This window comes from Saccopteryx leptura, chromosome 2 (genome assembly GCF_036850995.1).
Source record: "Saccopteryx leptura isolate mSacLep1 chromosome 2, mSacLep1_pri_phased_curated, whole genome shotgun sequence".
Classification (NCBI taxonomy): Eukaryota; Metazoa; Chordata; class Mammalia; order Chiroptera; family Emballonuridae; genus Saccopteryx; species Saccopteryx leptura.
Genome location: NC_089504.1, coordinates 235,933,244 through 235,947,807, shown reverse-complemented (window position 1 = coordinate 235,947,807; position 14,564 = coordinate 235,933,244).

Sequence of the window (14,564 nt, the reverse complement as noted above, 5' to 3'; positions counted from 1 at the left end):
GGAGCAACTAGAAATCGAATGTGCTGCTGGTAGGAGTGTAAAATGGTGCAAATGCTTTGAAAAACTATGTGACATTACCCACTGGAGACGAATAGTACCCTCCCTATGGCCAGCATTTCCACTCCTAGGTATACAACCAACAGAAATGAATGCTTAAGTCCATCAAAAGACATGCAAGAATGTTTATAGCTTAAATTTTGTGGCTTATAATAGGAATTTTTTAGTTCCAAACAACTGGAACATTTGCCGGCAATAAAATAGGCTAACTGTATACAGTATTCATGTGATAGAATACTATACAGCAATGAAAATGACCAACTTCTAGCCATACACAACCACAAGGGTGAATCTGAGAAGCATAATGTTGAGTGATAGAAGCTAGATACCAAAGAGTACTCACTGCATGCTTTCATTTATGTAACATTCAAAGGCAGGCAAAACTCAACTTTAGTGTTAGAAGCCAGAATGGTGGTATATCTGAAGCAGATGAACATTGGAACTGGGAAGGAACACATGGAATTTCTGGCATGCTGGACATCTTTTTTTTCTTGGCCTGAATGCTAACTACACAGGTGCTTGTGAGAAGACATTGATTTGTGCTTTTACATATTGAGCACTTTTCTGTGCATGTGTTAAGTCATAACTTTTGAAGAAGCTGTTTTTTAAGTGAAAATTCTTGAGCAAAATAGAACTGGGTTCAAACATGAGCTCTGTCTCTGTGATGGTGGTAAGGTTATTTCATCTCACTGAGCCTCAGTTTCCTCATTCATAAAATGGGAACAATAATAGTACCTACTTGATGGGGTGATATGAGGATGAAAGGGCTTCAAATGAAATAACAGATGCAAATAATTGTTGCACTCAAATAATAGTGGCTGATGATAATCACAAACTATTTTCTACAGTCATATCTATCTCATAGTAAAGGGGTGTCTTAGAAATAACAGGAAAAAAGAACTGTGTTTGAACCTCAGCAAGGGTTGCCAGGTAACATAGTGGATGCCCAGTTAAATTTTTAGTAAAAGTCTATAATTTTACATGTGATATGCTCATATTAATTTTTTTTCTCACTGTTTATCTGAAATTCAAATTTAAGTGGGTATCCTGTATTTTTATTTGCTTAATCTTGCCATCCTAATGTTAGAATTACCAGCTGTGTGTCCTGGGGTCAGTTGCATGACATCTCTGACCCTGGATGCCTAATCAGTGTTGACAAGAGGAGGAAAATGATTGAAGGCGGTAGGTGTTCCCAGCACATAGCAAGCACTGTGTGTTTGTCCCTTCTCCTTCCCATCATCTCCCTCCTTCCCGTTCTGTTCTTCTTCTTTCCTTGCCTTAGTCTTGGGGCTGCCACACCTCCCCATAAACTCTGTTTCACCTCATTACTGGCCTTTGAAACTAAGATATGTCATTAGCTCTAAAAGCAAGTAGTGGAGCTATAAAATTTTTGCGTAAAACACATACACAGTCCATTTTGACAGGAAGGAATGAAGTCAACTTCCTCTAGACCCCACCATTGGACAAACTCTTACTTTTTGCTTAAGAGCTTGCTCCACTCTGTGCTAATCCCAGACATCATCTGTGTCTCAGATTTCTGAGAGGAACCCCATCCCCTCTCCACGCCTTCTAGTTCAGCTCTGCATTTTATTGTTTCTAGCCGAAGTCTATTGCAGGACTCACATCGGAGGAAGAAGAAACAAAGCGGTCCTTGAAATTAATTATAGAGATTAAAACAGGGTGATGTAAGAGAGTTTCTGAGCATAAGATCCAGTAACACCTCCGAGCTACATTCATAAGACAAGTCACTAACCAATATATCAATGTCATTGGAACCGCAGCGTCTAAAAATAGGATTTGCTCTAATTTCCTGAGGACCTGATGTTAGAGTAGTGAGTGGGCTGTGTCAGGTGGTAAGTAACTTCGTTTTGATGGTATTTTTCTGAAGTGGAAAGATGGGTACTTACCTCCAGAAACGTCAGGCAAACCCTGGCAGAGCTCAGAGGGTTAAGATGAAGGACAGTGAAGTCAACAAGACCTGGGATGGAGCCCCGGCTCCGCCACCTCCCAGCTGGGTGGCCTTAACCTCTCTGAGTCTCATCTTTAAAAACATAGAGAATAGCCCTGGGCCGGTTAGCTCAGTCAGTTAGAGCGTCCACCCGAAACACCAAGTTTGCAGGTTCGATCCGTGGTCAGGGCACATAGGGGAAACAACCAATGAATGTACAACTAAGAGAAACAACAAATGAATGCTTTTTTATCTCTCTTCCTTCCTCTCTCCATCTTTCAAAACTCAATCAGTAAAAAAATAAAAAGAAATGAAAACCTCGAGAATAGTAGTTCTAACCTCGTGAGGATTTTGAGCGAATTAGATGATAGGCATGTATAGACAGGCTACCGCAGTGTTTGCTGTACACGGAGTGTATTATGCCCATCCAGAATTCAAGCATATGTGGGCTTCCCACTGTCAGATTTCTTTTCAGGCACCAAACACTGACTCACACATCGCTGTTAATGTATGGGAGAGAGAATGAGGTTGACAAGAGGGAATTGCAAAGGTCACTGTGACATTGTCTTAGGTGCAGATACATGTTGGAAGAGGTCCTTTAATTGCAAGGAGTTTGGGCATGATGCCCAGGTGGGCTGGCCACTCCCACCTACATTTTTGCTTCCTCTGTGGCAACTCTGTCTGCTCCCTGGCCCCTTCATTCAGAGTCTGACTGTGAGTTCTCAGCATCCCCCTTGTCCCATCTGATAATGGTTGGGGCTTGGTCTGCCGTGCAAAGTCCTGGGCAGCAAGAGCCATATCTTTTAACCACTCTCTCTGCCTAGCCCTCAACGCAGTCCTTGGCACACAGTAGGTTATCTTAGTCTGTTCGGGCTGTTATAATGAAAATAGCATACACTGAGTGGCTTATAAATAATAGAAATCTATTTCTCACAATTCCAGAGGCTGGGAAGTCCAAGTTAAGGCCCCAGCACGTTCAGTGTCCGGTGAGGATCCGCTTCCTGGCTCACAGATGGCCATATTCTTGCTCTGTCCTCACATGGTGGAAGGGGCAAGGGAGCTCTCTGGGGTCTCTTTTAGAAGGCACTGATCCCGTTCCTCAGGGCTTTATTCTATGACCTAGGCACCTCCTAAAGGCCTGCCCTCCAAATACCATCACATGGGGGATTAGGGTTCAACATATGAGTACTGGAGGGACACAAATGTTCAGTCTATCACATAGGTGCTCAGGGGAAAGAAAAACAAACTGACAAATGACTACAACTGCCCAGTATTACCCCAGTTATACACATTAAAAGAAAACCTAGTACGATGAAGAGAGTTTGCCCATTGCAGTTCCGATCAAAGAAGCAATGGTACATAAACATAGTATATTGTATACTGCAGCGCATTTTAACAGCGGAACAGTGAGAGAATCTAAACGCCCATCCACAAGAGAATAGCTGGATCGATTCAGATATAGTCTTAAAGGGGAACACTAGGCAGCAGTGAAAATTAATGAGCTAGAACTCTACCATTATGGATAAATCTCAAAATTATGATGTTGAGTTGGGGAAAAAGGCTAGATGCAAAAGGACATACACAAAAATAACAGCACTGAATAACATTTAAAAATATGAAAACCAATTCAATACAGTTTTCTGAGTACATACACATATACATATTTACATATAGTAAAAATATAGAAACATATGTAAGAATGATGTACATCAAATTTATGAGAGAGGTTACCACTTCTGGGGGAGGGGGCAGGGTAGGGAGGAGTCCAGAGAGTTTTAATTGTGTTTTTAATGTTTTATCACTAAGGCAATTTGGTAGATATGTGTGAATTCTATTGTTCTCTGTATATTTTTTAGTATGCTTGAAATATTTCATTAAAGAAAAGAAAAAGAAAGAAACAACTGAGGGAGCAGGTGAGAGTGAAGGCTAGAGTGAAACTGGCCTAATTCCTACTCCAATTCTGACATTTGCTGTGTGTCTTCAGTAAGAAATTTAACCTCTCTGAGCTTCGGTGTTCTCAACATTACAATGGGGCTAATAAATCTAAGAAGAATGGAATGAGATAACGTGTACAAATTATTTAAAGCAATATAAGCACTCAGAAAACGATAGCTATTCTTCTCATAATTAATTATCTACAGCAGTTAATTTCTAATTATTTGAGAACTGGAAGCTTTGAAGATCATCCAGTTCAAACCTTTCCAGATGAAACTCCTGGTGGAGAGGTTGAAATAATGGTTTGAGGTCATGAGGTGCACAAAGGCAGAATTGAGGATCTGAGGTATGTGGAGAGACCCCACTAGAAAGGACACTATATGGGACCTCGGCTGCACAAACTCTACAGAAACCCTCATTGCTTCTAGGGGTCAATGATGGTCATGTGGGGAACATGCTAAAATCAGTCCACAGAGCTCAGGCAACAGGACACCTCTCATGTGTTTGCATTCTTTATATCCCAATCCCACAGCATATTTATATCATAATGCAAGAGACTGAGAACAATGTTATAAATATATATATTCTTTTTTAACAGAGACAGAGAGAGACAGAGAGTCAGAGAGAGGGATAGATAGGGACAGACAGACAGGAACGGAGAGAGATGAGAAGCATCAATCATCAGTTTTTCATTGCGACTCCTTAGTTGTTCATTGATTGCTTTCTCATATGTGCCTTGACCGTGGGGCTACAGCAGACCGAGTGACCCCTTGCTCGAGCCAGCGACCTTGGGTTCAAGCTGGTGAGCTTTGCTCAAACCAGATGAGCGCATGCTCAAACTGGTGACCTCGGGGTCTCGAACCTGGGTCCTCCGCATCCCAGTCCAACACTCTGTCCACTCTGCGACCGCCTGGTCAGGCTAATTTATATTTTTAAGTTGTAAAAAGTCTGATGCCTAACAAATAATATGCATCTATGATTACAAAAATACACATGGGAGAATGCACTACTTGCAATAGCCCCAAACTGGAGACAATACAAATGTCTATCAATGGAAGAATGGACAAATAGTGTTGCATTCAACAGAATACTGTCCAGCAATAAGAACAAAAGAACTGCTTCCATAACCACATGGATGCATGTCACAAACATAATGTGAACAAAAGAAGCCAGACCCAAAGATGCTGTCTGCTGCCACTTACATAAAGTTCAATAATTGCAAAACTAACCAGGCCGCTGGAAGTGAGAACAATGGTCATGCTTTGGTGGGAGGTTGTTGTTGGAAGGGGCTTGGGGGTGTTTCATGGGGCTCATGATGGTCCTTTTGTTGATCTGGGTGTTGGTTTCATGTGTGTTCTCTGTGCAAATATATGAGCTGTATACTTATTATTTGTACTCTTATGGACATTTATTACACTCCAATTAAAATGTTTGTTAACGTGAAAATTAGCCAGTTCCTGTAATTTTAACCTTTATTAGTTACCGATGCCTATGCACCATCATGAATCAAGCTATGTAATAAAGAGGGTAAATGTAGACCTCTAAATTAGCATCCTCCCCTAAGCCTTGACCTTGAACATACCCACTGAAACCAGCTTTCATTTCAGGCTCCCTGAAAGGGGGATTGTCTACCCAGGGACCGGCCAGATGGAGATAAGGGCCATTACTCAGGACATCTGATCCAGAGAGACAGGCAAACTACCCAAATTATCTGATTTGGCAGCTTCCTGGGATCAAATGACCCAGATAATGGTCAGTCTGCCATGGTGACACCACACATCCTGGCCAAAACACCCATGAGGTGGACCCTTTCCCCGGGGCCATATTTGTGGGCAGAGAGGAGAGAGGCCCGTGCCACCCCGGGGTCTGATTTCTGCAAGAGGAGCTGTGGGAGCTCTTTGAGAGTCTGCAGAGACCACGGAAAGGTAAGACAGCTCTGGATCCCCGTGGGGTTCCAGGTGGGCCCTTCCCAGCTGTGTACCAAGGCTCTTCCATGCCCCCCACCCTGAGGACATAGTCTGAGTTATTGAGCGTGGATCTCTTTTAATCCAACAGCCCTAGGAAGAAGGTAATATCCTTATCATTTTCCCCATTTTTCAAGGGATGAAACTGAGGTACAGAGGTGTTAAATGAGTCACCCAAGAGTGGACACCAGAAAGGAGCAGACTCGTTTATTTTTTAACTTACACTCTCACTGTCACGCCCTCACCCACCATTCCATCCTTCAGGAACACTGTTCCCATCTCTTACCCTAACTACCCATGCATCAGGCCTCAGAGCAGACCTCATTTCCACAGGATGCTCGGTGAGGTTGGGTCCTCTGCAAAGCAGGCACTGAGATGGAATTAGAAAGGCATGGATTTGTTGGAGAAAACATCTGTGGAAGCTGAAGGAGGGAGCAGGGTTGAGTAGACAGAGCCTGCAGACTGGAATGCAGTCTGACACCTGGGAAAGGAGAAGGGGAACAAAGAAGACTGGGCAGGAACAACCTCATATGACAGCACACCTCTGAGAAAGGCTCGGCCAGCCCAACAGGACCCCGGAGTGAACCATCCATTGGTGGAGTTCCATGTTAAGCAGGGATGGCCCAGGCTGCTGGTCTTTAGTAGGTTGTGGGATCAGTCAGTATGTTTTACAGAAGGCAGCGTGAGCATCAGTTTATTTGGTACATTGACTGTAAGCAGAGGAGCAGTGTCTCTTAAGGGCATCCATTGTAACTATTATTACATAGCTACCTTCTCCTCTGGATTGTAAGTTGCAGAGGGGCAGGAATCCACCCATGCAGACAACAGATCTGGAATGTAGTAGATGCTCAATTAATATCTGTAGACTGACAAACTCACCTGACCAGCTCCTCATTTCCTGAGGATATTCCATGCAGTATATTTTAGTGATAAGGATAAGGGATTAGCTTTTGGGTTTGGGTTTAAGTCTCAGACCCAGCTCTTCTGACCTGTGCGACCTTAGGCAAGTCATATCACCTCTTTCAGCTTTTGTTAACCCATCTGTAGAATGGGGACAATATCTACCCATTAGATATTATTCGTCTGTTTTGAAGATTGAATGAGATACTGTTATCACAGTACTTTATTATTATTATTATTATTATTATTATTATTATTATTATATCAGCATACGTATGTATAGATAGTTACTTCCAGTGTTTGTAACAATTTAAATAAACTGTAGGGCCTCAATGCCCCAAACATAAATACTATCTTAAGGTATATCATTGCTTCCAAGGAAAAGTCACATTCAACATACATTGACACACATGTTATAGAAAGGAACAGTACTAAGCATAGACTGCTTCATAGAATTTGTGTTGTGTTTAGTTATCTGTACCCCAAGCCCGCCCTTGAAGCTGGGACCCATTTCTTACTTGTCTGTGCCTTATTAGCTCTTAGCAAGGGGCTTACACATCACAGGGACCAATAAATGCACATTTCTGATCTCAAACTGGAGACATAGCCATGTGACCACGTGCTACATGCACTAATTGATTGACTCCCCACAACAGCCCCATGTGGACAGTAATGTACCCAATCCTCTAAATGGAGAAACTGAGGTCCACCAAAGTGACTTGCCTGAATTTTCAAACTTGCCGTTTCAGGCCAGGTTTGTCCTGGCTCCACACCAGGGTTTTTCCACTGGGACACGTGGTTGTCAGGACTGCCAAACAGGTCAATCTAAGGTGTAGTCTAAAATACAGTAGATGCCCTCAATTCTCCCTGGAGGCTCCAGCCTGGCCTTCAGGGAAATGTTCTTGGAAACCAGCCTCTCTGGCACATTCCAATTTAGACACGAGTCTACTGGGAGAAGTGAGAACCAGGGGTTTGTGGAATGGAAGATTTTTACCTTGGAATTAAGGAGAAGTCAGCCTGACCTGGTTACAGAGCTGCTCCAAGAAGCTTCAGTAATTTGAATGTCATTTTTCCCCTATCTCTTCACTGCTCAAACTTTTTGTATTCAAATACACTCAGGAACAACAGTCCATTGATAACAACAGGTAGCATCACTGGGCTCTTACTATGCCCAGATCTGGGGTTTACTGGTCTGGGGAGATCACATCCATTTCAGCCTTGCAATCTCACAACTGCACGTATGGCAGGTATTCCTGCCCCCATTTTCCAGATGGGGAAATTGAGATTCAGGGAAATAAGGTAACCTGCTCAATCTCACAGAGTTGGTGAGTGGCACAGCTGAGACCAGGATCTGGCGTGATCAAAGCCTGAACATGAGATAAGGAGAGAGAGGACACCAGCAGCCAGAACAGAGCTTGGTGTCCCTCCTCCCACCTCTGAGGCAGCAGTTCCTTAAGGACATATCGGGACAGCCTCGTCCTTGGCACCCTGCCTCCCATCACCAGCTTGTCCATCCTCCAAATACAGACACAGCAATCTGAGAGCACACACAGCTCTGACTACACCACCCCTCCACTTAAGACCTCCAAATGGCTTCCTGTTTCCCACAGCCTAGAGCCCAAACTCCTTCACTCAGCACTGAAGGGTTCCTGCAGTCTTGTCTCAAGTCCACTTCCTGCTCCCTTGCCCACGGTTCCTGTCCACAGTTCCAAGCAGACTCTTAGTTCCTCCCCGACAGGCAGTGTTTCATCCACACCCTGCCTTTGCCTGTGCTATGTCTCTTCCTTGGAGTGTTCTTTCTGTCCTTCCACTTCTCAGTCCAACAAACTCCTGCTCAGCTTTCAATATCAAATGGTGCCTTCGCTTGGGATGCTTTGGTTCTAGAAGCCCATGGCCTCACTTAAACAGCAGGGTCTGGGACAGCAGAGGAAAAAACAGTCTGGTCAATGGCATCTTATTATTCTCATTATGCCTTTGACATAATCAGAGAAGGCAATTCCCTACCTACAGTCTAGTTCAAAGAAATAAATTTCAATGATCATTTACAGAGCTGGAAGCCCTCGTTCTACCCTTCTCCCCAGATTTATCATTCTATTTGCCCAGAAGAAGATACCCCATCTTTGTGAGTACTGCTTGTTCCTCCTCACTCCAACCTGTGTGTGTGGAGGAAGGCATCCTTGAGTCCAGCTGGGCCAGTAGAATCTTTTGCTTCTGCCACAGTGATTGGTCCAGGAATTAGCACATGGCCCAAGGTCGGCCAATCAGAGAACTTCCCTGGGAATTTTCTGACTGATGTTGGTGGGAAACAGCCCTATTTCATGTGGTTCTAGGTTTGGAGGCTCAGAGTTACAATGATATTGGTTTGAGGCTAGTGAGTGTGACCAGCTTGAGGGGATGAACCAACATGCAGACAAAAGGCTAGAGAAAGTTTGTTGTTGAGTTAGTTTCTGGCTCCAATCCTTCCCAAGATCAGCTACACCCCTGATCTTTATGCAATTGGGTCGTAAGAGCCAATAGAGTTTTTGGTGGGTTCAAGTTCAAAGTGAGCTTTGGTCACTTACAACCATAGGGTTCTAACAAACATGGTTTAAAACTCCTTCTCCAATTGTATTATGATAATGCGGTCAATGAATATTTATTAAGGACCCAGTGTAAACCAGGCACTTTTCAAAAGTGATGGGGAGTCAAGAGTAGATAAAGATAAGGTCCCTGCTCATACAGAGCCCACTGCCTGGAGCTGTGCTGTCCCAAGCTGTAGCCTCTAGCCACATGTGGCTTTTTGATTTTAAAACAATTAAAATTAAGTAAAATCTATAATTCAGTTCTTCAGTTTCACTTTCCACATGTCAAGTACTCTATAACCACTTACGGCTGATGGCAACCATATTGGCCGCACAGATACAGATCATTGCCATGAGCTCAGAACATTCTGTTGGACAGTGATGGAATGGTCAGTCTTAAGACCAGCAGCAACAGCCTCATGGGGGGGAATGAACTTGTTGGAAATGCATAATCTCAAGTTCCATCACAGACCTACTGAACCAGAATTTGCATTCAGAAAGATTGTTGTGATTTTGTTAAATTAACGTTTTAAATTAGGGGACAGGTGAAGGGGGGTGAATGCTGAAACACAGTTAAATAAAGAACTGCCAGGGAAATAGAGAATTGTATTACTCACAAGTCCCAGAGGAGGTACCAGCTGACTCAAGGAGCCATGAGGAGAGGTCAAGGCAGAGTACAAGAGGCATATGCCTTTGTTAGGGTCCATGGGTTGAGTGCTTTGGGGTTTCCAAGCTAACAAAGGCTAATTGGTCAATTCAAACCAAAAAGAGCTAGACCCTGGGAGGCGGGGAGAATGCGTATCACAAGGACCTTTGGGGAAATCATATCAGGAACTACACCTTTCCTTACGGCTCTGCAGACTTATCTAGGGCAGGTGTTAGTGGAAGGAGCTAACATCAGTTCAAGGCCCCTGAAGGCCAGTTGGACTCACAGAACGGATCCCGAGGCAGCAGTACTATGGAATCACGTAGTTAAACTCCCAACAAGGACAGCCACTCCCAGTTTAGCCCTATCTGTCTCTGTCACAACCACTCTCCCATGAGCAGTAAGGAGGGTTCCAAAGTTGAGGTGGGCATGCAGGCTAGCCAGGCCATTAATACACTGACTTCTCTCCAAGCCACAAAACAAACTGGTGTCTGTCCATGGAGCAAAGGCTCGAGGGGACCACACCAATCTTCAGTCACATAAACTCCCTTCCACTGCCCTCGCAGAGTTGATCAACAGGATTTGTGTGCATAAGGACTAGTTTTGGGGGCTTGGCAGCAAATCCCACCCCAGGGATGACTTTTCCATGATTTATTTCTTCAGGGTAAAACCACTGCAGAGAGCTGGACTGATCAAGGGTTTGTGTTGCATTATATTTTTATTTCTCCAGAAAGAGGAAGGAAGGCCTTCCCTGTGTAGCATAGAGTTCTGCCTGTTCTCATGCTGTAAAGGATTTGCCCGCCCCTGCGTGGGTTTGAAGGCTGGCAGACCAACTCAGCCTGACAGAGAAGCCCAGTGCACTCTTTGAATAACCACACGCGCGAGCACGCAGACACACACGCATGCACACACACTTCAACTAATTTGTGGCACCCAACCATGACCAAGAAAAAAGGCAACACACTATCCATTTAAATTGCAGATTGTGACCTTTATGCTTGAAATCATTTCAAACATCCTGTTTATAGCTTTGGGGTTCTGGCACTCAATAATCCTGCAAATTATTTTTCTCCATTGGTTTTTTTTTTTTGAATGGTTGTTATTATGCATTGCATTCCCCCAATTTCTGAGCCTTGCTGCCCTGGTTCATTTCTCCTGAGAGTGTGTATAGGTAATTTGAAAAGGCCTGCAGCAGGACTTCTGTTTAAAGTTGCCATTTTTTCTATTCAGTGGGACCAACTGTGGAAGCTGGTCTGCAATGCTTGGCCCCCTCTCCTCATAGACAGAGGAAGAGAGGTTTTAAGACTGGGGATGTGTGGGGACTGGGGGGCAGGAAGAGAGACAGCTTTTTCTCCAAGCTGGTAAACTCCTCTGCCCCAAAGATCTTTAATGCATGGATTTAGGTTAGTATTCCCTAATGTGCTAGTCAATTCCAATGGAAGATGTTAGGGAGACGTTAGTAGGTGTTACAAGGTAACTCTGGGCTAAACAGAGATGAAAAGATTCCGTAATGCCAGACTTCTCCGGGTCTTCAAATGCTATAGCGCATGGGGAACTCTCTCTTGCATGAGGTGGGGAGGCGTGTTTCCCAAGTTGATTTCATCAAAATGCATCCATGTCCCTGGCTGGCCTCATAAAAAGTGGTCTGCAGCCCACTTGGGAGAGGCTGCTTGTTCAGTGACTATGGCAGCCTTGAGCATCCCAGATATCACTTCTGCCACAGTCTGTTGGTTGAACGAGTCACCGAGGCCCACCCAGAGTCACAGGAGGAGAAACAGCCTCCGCTCTCCTGTAGGATGGATGCCCTCTTCGATCTACCATCCAGCCCCACGGGTTCCCAAACGGCCACGCAAAGGCTCAGAGTCAGAAAGAGCGGAGTGAGCCCTGTTTCCCGGCATCGTTAAAGCATCCGTTTTAAGGACCAACTCACGCCCCCCAACTGTACCCCAGACCCAAGAGTTGGAGTGGACATCATTATTCCTGCCTTCCCACTCTCCTCTCCTCTTTCTTCTAGAAACAAACTCGTCTTTCCCATGGGAAGTACGGAAGCTTAGAATTAGCCTGTGAGGGTAACAGCGCGCTCGGTTCCTATCTGAGAGCTGACTGCTGGATGAAGCACAAGAAGTGTTGGATTGACGGAATGAGAAGACTGATGCATAATTCTAGCAAAAATAAATAACAAATAATAAAAATAAAGAAGGATTGTGTGCTTACTGAGAGTTAGTGTTAAGCAGTTTCTGTTCATTTACTCAGTCCTCACTACAACCCTATGGAGCAGTGATTACGATGAATCCCATTTTACAGAGGAGTTGCTTGTTGATCCACTGGCTATAACCTGAGTCATGGGTGACATGGCTAATGCGTGATTCAGAGGTTCCAGGCCAGATCTGTCTTCTTTCAGGTCTGGTATTCTAAAACGCCCTGCAAAAGACTGGATGGATGAAAAGAAAAACAACTAGCATTTCATGACAGTATAATTATTTATTTATGCAGAATATATTCTCTATGCCCGGCTCATGGGTTCCTATCTATTGAGTGTTTTCTGTATAGCAAGCTCTGTTCTAAATATGGTGTTGATTCATTTAACCCTTACTGCAATCTCCTCATGTAGGGATTATTATCAGTTGGGGAAACTAAGGCACAACAATGTTAAATAACCTGTCTTGTACCATGTAGCTTCTCAGTCACAGAGGCAGGATTTGAACTCAGGACTCTGAGTCCAGAGCCTGTGTTCTTACCCTCTCTGCTGCCCTAGCTTTGTTCTATTGTGAATGGTGACAACAGCTTGGACCAAAAGGCCAAATCTCAACTGGATTCAACTCTTCCCGAACCTTTGAAAGATGGAGCTTTAGCAAATGTCCTGCCTGCCTCCGCCTTGGTTTGGGGGACACATACCTCTTCAGCTCCCCTGGACCTCCCTGGGCCAGTCCCTACATGAATCAAAGCATTAGGGCAGGGGAAGGAAAACTACAGACAGGCCAGCAGCCCGGACTCAGGGGTCCTGCTTGCCAGGTCTGTCTAAACAGCCCCCTTTATGCCTGACCACTGCTCCAACACCAATGCCGAGAAATTGTAGTTAAGAGTCTCCAAAGGCCCTCAGCGGGCCCATCCTGCATTCTCCAAATTCTCCACTGCCTGGGGCGTGAAGAATTCCTGACCAAACTTGGCAGGCCAGGAAGGACTGTGGTCTGGCTGCTCCCTTTGGAAGGTGCTAAGCTGCCCTGGCAGCCCAAAGTGAGTTTCCTCCCTGAACTCACTGCTAAGAATAAACAACCAAGCCACCTCCACACCCTCCTTAGAGGCCGTAGCCTTTTTGGAGGCCTTCCTTTGATCAGTTTAGCCCTTTTTGGCAGGAGGGAAAGTAGACGGCAAGCCCCAAGATCTACGATTTTAATGCAGTTTCGATGGTTCCAGAGCATATCCACTTGCTGTGTTGAGGGGAACCACCCATGCCCAGGGCATATCTGGAGCTCAGTCCATCAGGGCTGCATTCACGCTGCAAAGAGCAGACCCTCAGATTCTCTGTGATAGGAGCTGTTGGTGCCCTGGCAGACCGACTTTGCCCCCCAGGGAACATCTGGCAATATCTGAAGACATTCTTGGTTGTCACAAGAAGGGGATGATTGAGGCTTCAGCATCCTACAATGCACAGGGAACCTTCCCCTCCACCCACCGCCACCCACCCCCAGCAACAGAGAATTATCTAGTTCAAAACGTCCACAGTGCCGCTGTTGAGAAACCCTGATCTGAGTCAATAGCACGGCGCTGAGCTGGACACAGCGTAGGTGCCCTGGCACATCAATTCCTTTCCATTTTATCTATTGCCAAGATGTCAACCTGGTACGGTGATCCTGGATGGTGTCTGTGAGAAAAAAAAAATCTTAATTAATAAGTGTGGGATGACAAAAAAGAGGTACAAGGCTCTCCAACAAAACATGTGGCAGTGCAGGCCACATGGAGTTCTAAACTTTCTCCAGGAACATTAAGAGAGGAAAAGCAAACAGGTGAAATATTACAATAGTTTAAATATTTTCTTTAACCCCAGCTCTCAAAGATATTATCATTTTAAGATAAAATCAACATAAAACATTTTTGAGATTTTTGTTCATTGTGACTAAAGAAATTTTTTCTTTTTTTCTTTTTATTTAATTTATTGTGTTTACATAGATTCTAGTGTCACCCCTAATGCATCCCCCCTCCCCCGTATTCCCCTCAACATCTCCTTTGCCCGCCTCTCAACAGCTCCCTCCCCCTTCCCCTTCAGGTTCAATTCTGTTCTTCAGTTCACATTGTTCCTTGGATTCCTCAAATGAGTGAGGTCATATGATATTTTTCTTTCTCTGGCTTATTTCACTTACCATAATAGTTTACAGGTCCATCCATGTTGTTGCAAAAGGTAATATTTCCTTCTTTTTCATGGGCCCCATAGTATTCCATTGTATATATGTACCACAGCTTTTTAATCCACTCGTCCACTGATGGACACTTTGTGTTTAAGCCTGCAAAACCCAACCTATATGTTACCTTTCTTATAAAACTAAATTTTAGAGAGA